Below are 14772 nucleotides of genomic sequence, written 5' to 3'. Positions count from 1 at the left end.
AATGGCTGCTCCCATAGCCAGAGGATTCCACCTGGAGCTAATAACTATGGGCCCTAGAGATGGATCAGTGCAATTTTAGACGCCACACAGAGACAGGACGAGAACCAGAGGTTCTGTGACCAAGAAGCAGGTCCAATAGGGAGTGGGACTCCTCATCTCCAGCACAAATAACTCCGTGAGAACATGGAGATTGTAACACCAGCACCAACCGATTCCAGCATTATGACGACGACCCTGCTTCAAACAGAGGATACAGCGTAACTGCAGAGCTGAACTGACATCGAGATGGACATCAAACATCTAGCTGGCCAATCCACCCACATCCTACCAGCACGGCGATGCTTCTACTTGGGGTACACATTTGACCCCCAGTTAAAGGAGGGGGGCAGATGCTAAATCTGTGTCCTCCGATTGTGAAGCTGGTAGTAAGTAGTATACGCTATCAAAGACTTCCCCTACAGATGGTAAGAGGTGTCCCCGACCAGTCACATGGGCCTGGCGTCTGACATCATGCAGGAAATGAAGCTGGCCAGCTTACCAGCATGAACTTACCTCATATCGTGCTGTGCTCTAGAATCTACGTCGTTGATGTTGTGCTTACGTAAATAGGCTGCTTCTTGGATCTCACTTTGACCATTATTTGTATTTCTAATACATAGTCGCTTATGTACTTGAGTGACTGCAGACTACAACGATTTTTCTCTTGGTGTGCGTCTACAACATTACGACTACCCAACGTTGACTGGTTTTATGAATTTGCAAGTGTAATAAAGAGTGTTTGGTGCAGTTTAGCAGGTATAACACGTGGGAAGTGTAGTCCTTCCATAAAGGGATAGCTTACAAAACATTCATCCTATATATACCTGAATATCACTCCTCAGTCCAGGAGTTTCACCAGGTAAAATTGAGAGGAAATTGAGAAAGCCCAGAACAGCATTGTTCGTCATGGATTCAGCAAGCAAATGCGAAAACCTCACGTAGGTACTCATTCTACTCTGGAGGCAGATGTTAGAGAGAGGTGTCATGGGATTTATTGTTAAAATTCCAAGTTGCTAGATCAACTGACATATTACTTCTTCAGAAGTAGTATATTTATGCCGATTCTAGCACAAAGAGCATTTTAGAGTAAAAATTCCACGGTGCGAAACAAGAATCTAATTTCACAGTTTTCACCAACAAAAAAATTTGTCTATAACCACAAAACGAAATTTTAATTTAAAATTTACTAATTTAATAAATTTTATTTTTTATAAATAAGAACCATCAAACCTCATTTGCCTATAATGAAATAACCAAATTCTCATTTTCACATTCAAAATTTTTTCAAATATAATAAATGTTATTTTATAAATAAGAACCATGAAATCTCATTTGTATATAACAAAAAATACAAGTTCTCATATTCACATTTAAAACTTTACAAATTTAATAAATTCTATTGTTTATAAATAAAAACCATCGAAACTTACCTATCTATATTATCGATTGAAATTTAAATTAAAAATCTCAAATGTACATTTTAACTGTAAACGTTTTAATAAAATAAAAAATCAGATTTTATGTCTTTATTTTTATAATAACAAAACCAGTGAATACCAACATGATCAGAAGTATCTAAATTTACTATTCCACATTCTAAATTTTTTGATTCAATAGGTAATTCATAAATCACAAAAACTAGACATAAATGATTAATTTTTAATTGTTTAACTAGTTCTTCTATGTCAAAATTAGATAAAGGATATTAAATTTTTTGATTATTTCTTTGACATTTTTGTACTCCTTTCCTTTCTTTTCCATAGCTAAATTATGTCTTTTTCGTTCTCCTGGTTCCTTATCACCTGGTTTACTAATTATAACTTCATTTGCAATTGCTGCAGTACCACCAGCAAGTGAACCAATAGTTTCCAAATATGGTAATTCACCTAATAATGATCGTTAAAAATCCACCTTCCTGTTTTGTATCTTTTTTGTTTGTTAAATATTCAATAATCTTTTTTACAACAGGAAAGTATAATCAACTGAAAAGTTATTAATTTATATAGAGAATTTCTTATAAACCCCATCCATTTTTATCAACATTTAAAGCCACTCCTAATTTACGTTTTCCATTCATTATTCCTCTAACTCCAGTCACAGCACTATTTTTGCCAAATGAAAATCACTTACATGCATTCATTTGTTTGCAAATAATTGAAGTTTGTTATCTGCTTCATGTTTTTTTTCTAATTCTTTATTATCTGTGTAAATAATTATGCTTTTTACATTCTTCACCTAATGGATTAATTCCTTTATCACTTCTAAATAATCTTTCTTCTAGTTTTGTTCCTGGACCACAATAATTATAACCAGGTAAATGCATTTCAAATTGTAATTTGTTAATTAAAGTATCAACTAATCGTTTTCCATTAATTTCACTTTTCCAAAATGCATGTGGTAAATTATTCAAAAATCTAATTCAGTAAGGAATTCCTTATGGACCATTAATAATAAAATCACTAAATTTGTTTGTTAACATTCCTACTTTTTCATTATGATAATTTTTATTTCCAGCTAATTCTTCATCATGAATTGCTGTTAATCTACCAATTAATTGATAAATATCATCCGTTCAAATATACTTGATTGGTTTTTTTAATTTTTTTACTAAACCTTGACCAATGTTTCAAATGAATCATTAAAATTTCTTTCTGAAAATTAGGAAAATGTTCTTCAACAATTGTTTTACTCACATTATATTTATTTTCTTTCCTCAATTTTATTTCATTTGCATTACTTTCATTATATAAGCATTTGAGTTTAATAAAGACCTTGGATAATTTTGTAAATCAAGAGAATCAAATTCTGTAGTTAAATCATTCTAATTATTTGTTTCCTGGTTAAAAGTTTTATTAACCCATCTGTTCCTTCATATTCTTTTAGATTAACTTTTAAATTATCTCCAGTGAATTCTACTGGTTATTTTCCAGTATATATAAATTGACCAACAGGTTGGTTGGTTGGTTTGGGGAAGGAGACCAGACAGCGTGGTCATTGGTCTCATCAGATTAGGGAAGGATTGGGAAGGAAGTCGGCCATGCCCTTACAGAGGAACCATCCCGGCATTTGCCTAGAGCGATTTAGGGAAATCACGGAAAACCTAAATCAGGATGGTCGAATGCGGGATTGAACCGTCATCCTCCCGAATGCGAGTCCAACAGGTCTAAATCCAAAAACATTATCTTCACTATGGCTTAACAAAATCTTACATTCTATCACATATATTTATTTTATTCTTTTAATTTTGATTATTTTTCATAATTCTCTAACAGACTATTTAGTTTTTAACCATTTAATGAATAATCACTATCAAATTGTTTACTTGATGGAACATCATTGAAATCTTGTAAATAATGCCATGATAAAGAACCATTTGTTTTTTTAAACTTTTCTATTATCATCATTTTCTCTTAAATCTTTTTCTCCTAATTTTCATTTCCTCAGTTACCTGTATCAGTTGTATCAATAACTGGTTGATCTTGTTTTTTACAATTTTCACATTCTGTTCTTAGTTCTTTTTCCATTTCTTAAACTCTTCTTTTAATTGTTCCTTTGCTCTTCTACTTCATGTTGCATTTTTAACAATTTCTGGATCGCATTTTGCACATAATTATTAAGGAAAAATAGAGCAATCGTTTTTTATTTTACTTTCAACATTTATGTTCAATGTTTTTAAGTTTAACATTTATATTTAATGTTTGTGTTCAATGTTTAAGATCAACATTTAAAAAATTCTTAATCTTTTCTCAGTGTTTACCTTCACTGATGTTTCTTATGATATCTATTGTAATAAAACCAACTTTATCTTTATTCCAACATTTACTATGTATTTCTTTAAATTAATCAAACTTTAAATCACCACCAACGAATTCATGATAAATATGTCTTTAATTTGTATCATTTTGTCTAAAAAAAATTAAAAAATTGAAATCATGTCTAACTAATTGTTTTGGTATTTTTGAATACGATTGACTTATATAAAAACAATCTATTCCTTTGTATTTTCGTCTAGTAAAATATTCTCTAACTATATCTTGATTTCCAAGAATGAAATCATCAAAAACTGTAACTGAATATCTTCACATTCATCTAATGGGATAATTTCATCAATATTTTCAATAAAACCAAATATTTTTTCATTAAGTTTATCCTAAACTTTTCATATCTTTTTGTAAATTCTTGATGTTTTGGTAGATTTAAAATTTTTAAATTTTCATAGAGAAAGTAATGTTATTGCTTCATTTAAACCTAATTCTGATTTTGGTGGTCCAATAATTTATGAACCAAATCGCCCTATAAATATTAAATTTTTGATACTGGTACTGCTCAAAATTTAGAAATACCTGTAACTAATGGAAATGATAATTTAATTGACTTCAATGGTGCTTATGTAACAGTTGTTTTAGAAATGAATTATCAAATTTTCCCTTAATAAATCATGAAAAAAATTGGATGTTATCAATTTTACTCATTTCTAGTTAATTAGAAGACAAAAGTAATTTAAATTGTCCTAACAAGGAAACTGAAATTAATATCAATATTTGTGATGATTGGTTTCATCCAAGTTGTTCACAACTTTAAATGACTTCCGATGTTATTCTTACAGATGGAACTGACTGTTCTGCATATGACAGTAAATGAAATATTAAAATACTGGATAATTATGTTTTAAAATTGTTTGGTGTTATTACAGTTAAAAAAGGAAATCAATTTTATCTAGAATCGAACATACTTTTATTTCTTCTTCAACTCTTATTCAATTAACTTCATTCCTTTTGAGTGAATTAAATATGGAAGGACGTTTTCTTAGAAATGGAATAATTAAAATCAAACAAAATGAAGCCCTTTATCCATTAGAATTATGTGGTAGATTTTTAAAGATGATTAAGAAATTATGTTAGAAGGTGATTTAATTGTAATTTGTACTTAGAGTGCAAAAAGAGATCAAGACATCCCATTCCTTGTTGGTCTACTGAAAAGATAATGTTACACTTCCAAAAGAAGGTAAAATTGTTGCTAAAAGTATGGAAATTCGTGATCCTGTTGTTAAATATGTAGCAGAATTTCACTTGAACCTGAACAAGAAAGACCTAAAATCCAAAAATTCCAGTGTCTTTCTTCAAACTCTTAGCAATTGAATTTGCTGGTTACACAGAGAAAAAGTTACTTTGAACTAGATACTACTAATTCTTATAATTCTACTGAAATTGATATGCCTTTCTTTATTTTTGTTGTTTTCCAAACTAGCTAAAAATAATCAGTTACTTGATTCTTCTTTATTGATCAGGTTAAATTACGAAGTATCTATGCCAAAAATAGAAGAAATGTGGTTTTCCTCTAGAATTATGGAATCTTGATCACCCAAATAACTTCTTAAAATCCTACAATGCATTCATAGATTTAAAAGAAAACCAAGTAAATAATGATTTAAATGTAAGTTCTTTCAGTTTTATTCAAAATTATCCTATTTATGTAATTAATATATCTGGAGGATTGTACACTTTAACTACTCAAAAAACAAGATGAAATTATGTGCATTCTGTAATGAAAATATTCCAAATGATACAAATGCATGTTATTATATCTGGTAAGAAGAATTTAACTTATGATTCACAGCATAGAATGCTCACTGAAAGTTTTCAATTACATAAATGAATGAAAAATTAGAAAAAATTTAAAGAACTTTTAACTTCATGTTTTCACATTTTTTGAAATATTTTCAGAAAACTAGAGAAGGTAAAAATGGAAAAATTAAGATTTTTAAAAATTTAAACTTTCCCAACATTTGGAAAACATTTTAATTTTTGATTCCTTAAATTTTTTTCTATATAAATAAAAATGAACACAAATGGTAGCATGGAAACCTATTAACTGAACTTAACAATGTTTGTTCAGAAGTGTTCACTGAATTATCAGAACTTAAGTTATTTCAAAAGCTGAAATTTTACAACTAAAATTGGTGATAAAATTTTATTACTTTTAGATGATAAATATAAAATTACATTATACTAAAATCTTTACAAATGATGATTGTAAATTAGATAAAATTGTTTAATCACGTTTTATTTCTCATTGCAAAAAAAGTAAAGATTGTCCAATTCATGTCATTGAATTAGAATAAATTTTTTTAAAATTTGTATTTTTTCTTTAATTAAATTAAAAATTTCCTTTACTACAGTTTTATAAGTTTTTGTAAATATCTCTACTTTGTTATTGATTTTTTTGGTTGTATTTATATAGAATTTGGTTAGGAAATACCGCACAATTAAAATCTTGCTTTGCAACCTAGATTTTTAATCCAGAATTCTCTTCGAACCTTAACTCTCATCAATATTCAGCTTTCAAAATATATTTTAAGAAGACTATAAAGGTGAAATCAAGCTCATTTGGAGGCTTTACCAAAAGTCTTACTTTCAGTGCACCATTTGTGAGTAGAACGCAAAAGGAGGGATGTGATGGCTCTTAGCCATACATAGTATGGTAGCTTCAGAGCTTGCAAAGGCTTCAGAATCTTTGCATAAAACATCTGGAGATGAGATCATGTCATGGGGAACAACTTCTGTTGGTCAAAATGTTCACAGACGCTTCTTGGTGATGCTAGGAATCTTTTTATTGAATTCACTACCCTGGAGCGAAGAGATTTCACTGAACCTGCAGGGACTGTTGTCCAAGTGTTCTACCGACACCACTAAATTATCAGAATTATTTTCAACAAGAAAACCTTAAGAATGAGTGTGTCTAAATAGAGAAGGATATTTTAGAAGCTCGTTCTACCCCCTTTCACAAGGAGATGAGTGGATTATTGGTAACACATTGGATATGAATGCTGATGAGTGCCTATGCCCTGGCACCATCCAGGGGTAGAACTCATTATAAAGGCACCTAGTGTCGCTCCTAAGCATGTTGGTGAACATGTTGTCTTTATGAATGATTTGCTGTGTGACGACTCTTTGCTACTCTCAAATTACCATAGTAGTTTGTCTTGGCAGTAGTGAAAGTTACAAATAACGAGAAGGACAGAGAAGATATGCACTGTATAAAAAATTAGCTGCTGTGAATATAGTATAAAGCGCAATTTAGGTTTTGGACTAAAGTTTAAAATCATGTGTTTAACAATATAGTTTCCTGCAACAAGATTTCACCATGAGGTTTCGAGACTACTGCATGATATTTAATACTTAGACTACATACCGAATGCATGTCGTCATATCAGTTATCACATGAATCACTTTGTGAATGAATGGACAAAGTATTGAACATACATAGGTAATTCAAAAACTCATTGTCTGCTATTTTCCGTCGAAAAATAAATTGAAGTTCATCACCGAAAAACAAAATAAAAATAGGCGACCAATCTAGCTCTGCAGAACAGTCTCATCTGCATCTAACGTTATCTACCTTTCAAAAGTACTTATAAGTGTTAGAGACAGAAATGACACCCAAAATTTTTGGCGCATATTTGAAGGGACGTTCTTAAACAAGCATGGCAAAAATCATTATCGTCTTATTTTGAAATCAACTGCTGGATATGAAGTCCACTACTGGATCAAGGTGGCACAGTGGTTATCACACTGGTCTCCTATTTGGAAGGACGTCGGTTTAAATCCCTGTCTGGCCAACAAGATTTCGATTTTCTGTGATTTCTCTAAATAGCTTAACGCTAGTGTCGGGATCGTCCCTATGACAGAGAACAGCTGAATTCCTTCCCCATCCCAACTTGTGCTCCTCACTAATGACCTCGGTATTGACGGGACATTAAACACTAATACTCCTTTTTTTTCTTCCAAACTTTACGACACTTTACAAGTTTCAGCGACACAAGTTCATGCTCCTTCTGCATGTATTCCAGTGGCGTCTTTCCTTATTTCTTGGAACCCCATAAGGGAATTCCTTCGTCTACAAAGCCCTTATATCCTCTCTTGAGGCAAGCAGGACTACAACTGTTGTAACTGGTTCTTGATGTACTGGTTATTGGCACTGGGCCACAGTTAATGTCCGAGCTGTTTCCACACATGTTGCAGCATGGGCAGATATGAGGATGTAGTCGGCCACAGGAGTACCTCAATATCATGCAGACAGTTCATAGAGACAAGTGCTACGTGCGTGCGAGTATTGATCTGTTGAAAAATGGCACAGGCAATACATGGGATGCAGACATTGCAGGTAATCTATTACTTCTTTTCGGATAGCAGGTTTAGATTAGAAGGGGTTATGACGTGCTAGGTGCACTGTACGGCGATACTCCCTTCTGAAGGTCAGATGGTGTCGACTGGAACGTTGACGATGCGTATTATGTACCCTCACTTTCACATGCAGTCCAGCATCGAGTTATTACCAAATCCGAATGTTCGATTAATCTGGATTTTGCACAATTCGACCACCCTGGCAAAAGGAGACCCACAATGAGGATGTATTTTTAAATCATGAATTGATCTCATCTCCACATCCACAACAACCACTACCCCTCTGTAATGTTATTACAATAGTAAAATTAATATAGAATGTAGAATGTACATGAAGATTATAGTTTGCGTTGATGTGCTGGAGCACGACTTGAACTGTTCGAACATTTGACGTCACAACTCCATAAATCTCGGGCTTTACTCGAGCGCCCGATAGTTGTACGATTTAGAAACTTCTGTTGCTCCTTTTTGTGTTATGTTTCATAGCATCCTTAATAGCTTACGATTTTTAATCTTAAAAATTACCATGAAACACATGTTGCAGTATCTTACACATTGCACGTCGTATATAAACACAGCCACTAATAAACAAACAAATAAATAAATAAATAATCAGAATCATGATTCAATCTAATTCTCGAGCTTTAGTTCCTCCTGTGATCTAGTGACGTCTGTTGGTACTATTGTAAGTAGGCTGTTTAGGTTTTCTTATTGGTAACGCCACGTAGCTCTCTGTATGAAAATCACTGGCTCTGCTGTGTGCAGTCTGTGGCTAGTTTGCATTGTTGTCTGCCATTATAGTGTTGGGCAGCTGGATGTGAACAGCGCATAGCGTTGCGCAGTTGGAGGTGAGCCGGCAGCAGTGGTGGATATGGGGACGTGAGATGACGGATTTTTGAAAGCAGATGATCTGGACAGAAACAGTACATTTGTAAGACTGGATGTCATGAACTGCTATATATATTATGACTTTTGAACACTATTAAGGTAAATACAATGTTTGTTCTCTATCAAAATCTTTCATTTGCTAACTATGCCTATCAGAAATTAGTGCCTTCAGTAGTTTGAATCTTTTATTTAGCTAGCAGTAGTGGCGCTCGCTGTATTGCAGTAGTTCGAGTAACGAAGAATTTTGTGCGTTAAGTGATTTGTGAAAGGTATAGGTTAGTGTTAGTCAGGGCCATTCTTTTGTAGGGATTATTGAAAGTCAGATTGTGTTGCGCTAAAAATATTGTGTGTCAGCTTAGTGTTGATCAGAATAAGTAAGGAGTGTAATGTCTGATAACGTTCAGTTTTGCTCAGCTGTTTAAAAATCAAATAATGTGAGAGGTTTATCAGCACAGTAATTCATTAATTTTTCTAAGGGGACGTTTCACTATCTCCATAACAGATTTTGCCACTTACTTATTCTTCCGATCGCAATTGCCATCAATTCAATATGGTTTATTTTGCTTATTAATTATTCCATTCTCAATTAATTACCTCCCTTTTTTCACCTGACTATGGCTTTGAGCACTATGAACTTAACATCTGAGGTCATCAGTCCCCTAGAACTTAGAACTACTTAGACCTAACTAACCTAAGGACATCACACACATCAATGCCCTAGGCAGGATCCGAACCTGCGACTGTAGCAGTCGCGCGGTTCCAGACTGAAGTACCTAGAATCGCTCGGCCACCCCGGCCGGCTCATCTGACTATGGTTTAAAGCTGATTAGAAACTTGTAACTTATTGACGCGTTATTCTGGTCTTTGTTGTTGTTGTTGGTTAGTGTTTAACGTCCCGTCGACAACGAGGTCATCAGAGACGGAGCCCAAGCTCGGGTTAGGGAAGGATTGGGAAGGAAATCGGCCGTGCCCTTTCAAAGGAACCATCCCGGCATTTGCCTGAAACGATTTATGGAAATCACGGAAAACCTAAATCAGGATGGTTGGAGACGGGATTGAACCGTCGTCCTCCCGAATGCGAGTCCAGTGTGCTAACCACTGCGCCACCTCGCTCGGTTTATTCTGGTCTGTGAACAGGGATCGAAATGCTCGTTTGTAAATCACCTGGTAAATTATTATGGTCTCTAATAACTAAATAAAATATTGCATTGGTTGCAGAGTCGGTTAATAGTTTTGAAGAGTAATACTTCCGCCTTTGGCTGCTAGCTTTACAAGAAAAAATATCCATAATTGTTTCTGTACAGTATCCATAAATACGGTATGTGAATGTTCACATGCAACAGGAGATTGAATGGTGGTTGGATTTGTTGCAGTTTCCGCCTAAGTTTCACGAAACTGTCAAGTTTCAATCAGAGCTGTAGCCTGATCTTGTGACAATTTTTTCCTTTCCGCGATCACTTGCTGTCGAACCGAGTGAGAAAAATGTCGAACAGCTCTCGATACTGTATCGAGGTCTGTAGCGTATCGGGAAATCACAAGCTCGTTCTAATGTGTGTATCGTTTGTCCAGTCCTACTAATCTGTTGTTTTGTATAGAGCCGTTGAGATGTAAAGACGTGTCTTGTAGGAGAGAAACACTTATTACGAACTGCTGAGAAAATTGTAATAAATCTGCCAGAAAGTTTCAATGTGAGTACTGCTACAAAAAAACTAATCTGTTATTTCAAAAAAGAGTTACTAATTGGTCTAAGATGTAATTTATTCCAGAAAGATTATTATCTTTACCACTAACTGATTTTTTTGAGACAGAGGAAAGGTAAGAACAATCTGTCGTTTTCACTGTGTTACCTCTTTTCTAAAAATAAGTCGTAATCACGCTAAGGGTGGTTATTATAATTACTAATTTAAATTCATAATTGTACCAGGTGCGATTTATTTACTTTGTGTTTTCTGTATATTACGACATTATAAATTATAGAATAATGTTTCGATTCGTGTAAGGAGATGAAGTAGTGTGTATTTCGTTTCCAGAGCACTAATAACCTCGCTGTTGAGACCCGAAATTTCACACAATTCTGTTGCAATCGCATGAATTTTTTTGACAAACCTCTGCTTTGTCGTAACATTTATTAAAGCCTAGGGACAATTGATGAATTCGATGGCTTCATTTTTTTCTCTCACGGAGCTCTCCTTACGACATGTGATCGTTCATCAATAGATGCATTTATCCCACAGTTCTCTGTTCGGTCTCATGCGGTTCACCAATCCGTTCCGTCTGCTATGATGGAGATGGGAATCCTACAACCCACCTAAAATTCTCAAAAATTTTCAAGTAGGATGGCTGTGGAGTTCATGCATACAGTAATCATAACGTCGGTCAACGTCGCTGGCAGTGTGTATTGGGTATTTGAAAATGAAAATGAAATGAGAGTATGGCATGCCACATTGGACGACTTTCGCACCGGTGATGAGAATGAAACGATGAGGAGGACAACACAACACCCAGTCCCCAAGAGGAGAAAAATCTCCAACCAGGCCGGGAATCGAACCCGGGCCCTGTTGCATGGGAGACGAGTACGTTACCATCCAGATAAGCAGGTGGATATTGGGCAAACTTATCTTGGAAGATGGGATACTTGTTATGGAATAAAACTGAGACACCTAAAAACAGATTAGGGGTATGGTACTGTCTTGAATGAGAAGATGGTACTTTTTTTTTTTAAACGCTGTGTCTTGTTACACAGTACTGACATTTTTTTACCACCTTCTCTGCAAAATAAGACCATATCCCGTAATCTGTTTCTATGTATTTTTCCCATTTACAAATTCTGAAGATTAAGTAAACTGAAGGTGGAGGGGGAGATACACAGTACATAATATATATTACAGCTGCGGATTCCTCACTGTGTCTGCTCTTTCGGACATGTCCGAGAGAATAGATAACACACCTTCACATAAATTCTGAAGGTGCCTCGAAAAGGCGAAATGCGTCAATAAAGCTTCTACTGTTGTTTCAACACAGACTGTTTTTCTTACTGATTATATATCACTGAGGTTGCTACAGCATGACCATGCAGGAGGAGGATTTATATAGGTCACATAAAGTTTCTTCGTCAAGCTTGGGTTTGATTTGTCCTTAGAGTAAAAGTAGGACGAACGGAATACAATGAAAGTGCGGTTCGCAGCATCACAAAAATGTACAAATCGAAGAATTTCCATATTTCAAGTAGTTAGGAGAAATCCTTGAACGTGCAGGGGTGGTAAAATGGGACAGATATTTCGCATGCAAGAAACTGGAGAAGCGTACCGGTAAAACCTATGAAATCTACAACAAAAAATGTGTGATCATCCACATGAACATCAGGCACTGTAACACAGTTATGAAACCTGAAGCCTTGCACGCTAGCGAAAGGCTCACACTCCAACGAAAATGTGATGTGGGAGATATTCTAAAAGAAGAACTCAAAATTCTAGGAAATATACTCGACCCCAAAAGAACATAAGATTGATACAGACTACTGTCCCTAAGAGTAACCGAAAAAGTATCAAAACTTGCGGTAGATATCAGAAGAAGACGATTGAAATTGTTTGGGCCTATCCACTAACTACTGACAACAAGAGTAACTCAAAAAACTGGGATGTACATACAACATCTGAAAAACATGCTCTGGATCAAGCAGGTCAAAAAGGATTTAGAAAAGGCACATATAAGCCCATCAGATATCATCAACAGAAACTCATACAGACAAATAATTAGCAAATGGAAGTACTTCCGGAAAATGAAGTCACCAGCAGATCACGGACAATGTGGACGTGAAAGCAAATGAATCCGCGGAGAAAAAAATGAGAGCTACTTGGAAACTCCATAGGATAAAATGTAATACTATGCATGATCCGATGGGTTCAGTAGCACCCTATATAGACAAAGCGAAAATGGTTTAGCTGTCGAAACGCGTAAGCGATCAGAGCTACTACAGAACAAAAACGTTGTCTTTCCATTACACCGATTTACAGTTGTATGTGTCGCTCGCTGTCTCTGACACGTTCACGAGGTGTAGAGGGGGAAAGGGAGGTAGTAAGTACGTAAAAAGGTGACTCATGGCTATCAGTCTGAATGGCTCAAGCTAAGGTGTGATAGGAGCACTGAAAAAATCTACAGCAACATGCCATTCGAAATGCAAAAATGGACGCTATTCTCACAGTTACTTTAGTGTGTCATGAAGCTGAGTACCGTCTGTAGTAAGTGACCTATTCACTAGCAGTAATCTCTAGTGCAGCTCCACGCTGGACTTAATTAATCACTAATTTCGTTTGAACAGCGGCGAGATAACGCTCAAGTATGTGTGGCTATTACGTGCGAGAATGAGAAGAGCATTCGAAGTTTGTGGGCAATAATTGCATTGCACCTGACAAGGAATGGATCCGTTTTAACTATAGATATTTCACTGAACGATTCGGGCTATTCTGTAATAACTGCAAGAATTTGTTTTCTGTTTACTACATAATTTTTTCTGCCTGTAAAAGTAAAATAATGACTGGAAGAGTCGGATGTTGTACTGGAGAAATAACTGAGACGTCTCACACAACGAGACCTAATGGCGAATTACAAAAAACAGTTCATGTGGGTAAGTGCGCTCTCTCTCTCTCTCTCTCTCTCTCTCTCTCTCTCTGACTCACTCAGACACACACACACACACACATACACACACACACACACACACATACTTGCACTCAGGCGCACAGGTAAAAGCGCTCTCGGAAAGAATAACTATATTTTACTGTAGGAAACTCTAGACATTTCTGTTTCCACGCAAACTTAGCCTAATTCCCGTGACGAGTTCACTCTAACAGAAACTGTGTAACAAATAAACGAAAACTCATGCTAGACAAGCAAATGGCCCATTTTTCTCGGTGAACTGTTATTCAGAACTCCTTAAAACGATGGCTACATAGCCAGTGGCCGTAGAATAAATGAGTATTTCAACGTACCTTAATTAAAACACATTATTTGAAATGACGACGGTCACATCTGGAACACAAGGGCTCGTCTGCAAACACCACACTCGCACTTTATTTGCAGCACGAGTAGACGTTGTAACGTACTGCAGTGAATGGCACACCGAAAGGCGACGACACAGAATTCTCGCAAGGAAACGCCCCACTACTGCTGTCTGCGGTTCCGAACACGTACCTCTCTGGCCGATGACCGTCATATCGAACACTCCAAGAGATAAAAGAGTTTACTCCTTATCTCACAGATAACTGCTGCGACGATATCTACCCTGCGTTCTTGGGATCCGCGGTAGTATCGTGGCGTGTAATCCACTTCTGCGCGTTCGGCAATCCACAGCAACATCTCAGTGGCTGCAAAGGTGAACCGGTTGGAGGAAGAGTGGAGATTGATCGTGGCGCATTAACTGTGTGGAAGATACTGTGTTTCCAATTTGAATGTCGGATGGGGAAGTAAGCCACATGGTGTGCTAGAATTTAGATTCAGATATACAAAGTGAAAAGGCAAATTATGTAGAATAAATAGTCAGAAAGCTTAGATTATTTGCCAAGGCCATTTTAGTAAGCTACGAGTCTCTGAAGAACACCACATACGAGGGTTATTATGTCTGTTAAGTCTTGAAAGCTGCCTGCAACACACGAGGTGTGACTAT

The 14772-nt window shown here is 35.5% G+C and overlaps 1 protein-coding gene across 1 annotated transcript in view; it reads right to left on the bottom strand.

The window, feature by feature from the left end:
• LOC126124969 (insulin-like growth factor-binding protein complex acid labile subunit) overlaps positions 1-14244 on the bottom strand; it is a 165832-nt gene extending 151588 nt beyond the window's left edge. The window contains exon 1 of the mRNA XM_049915130.1: positions 14099-14244. The gene's annotated coding sequence lies outside the window, so the exon portion shown is untranslated. The remainder of the gene's footprint in view (positions 1-14098) is intronic.
• Positions 14245-14772: the final 528 nt, after the last annotated feature.

The sequence above is a fragment of the Schistocerca cancellata genome, chromosome 1 (genome assembly GCF_023864275.1).
Source record: "Schistocerca cancellata isolate TAMUIC-IGC-003103 chromosome 1, iqSchCanc2.1, whole genome shotgun sequence".
Taxonomy (NCBI): Eukaryota; Metazoa; Arthropoda; class Insecta; order Orthoptera; family Acrididae; genus Schistocerca; species Schistocerca cancellata.
Note: the sequence above shows the minus strand (reverse complement) of the source record. Positions and strands in the feature narration are given on the sequence as shown.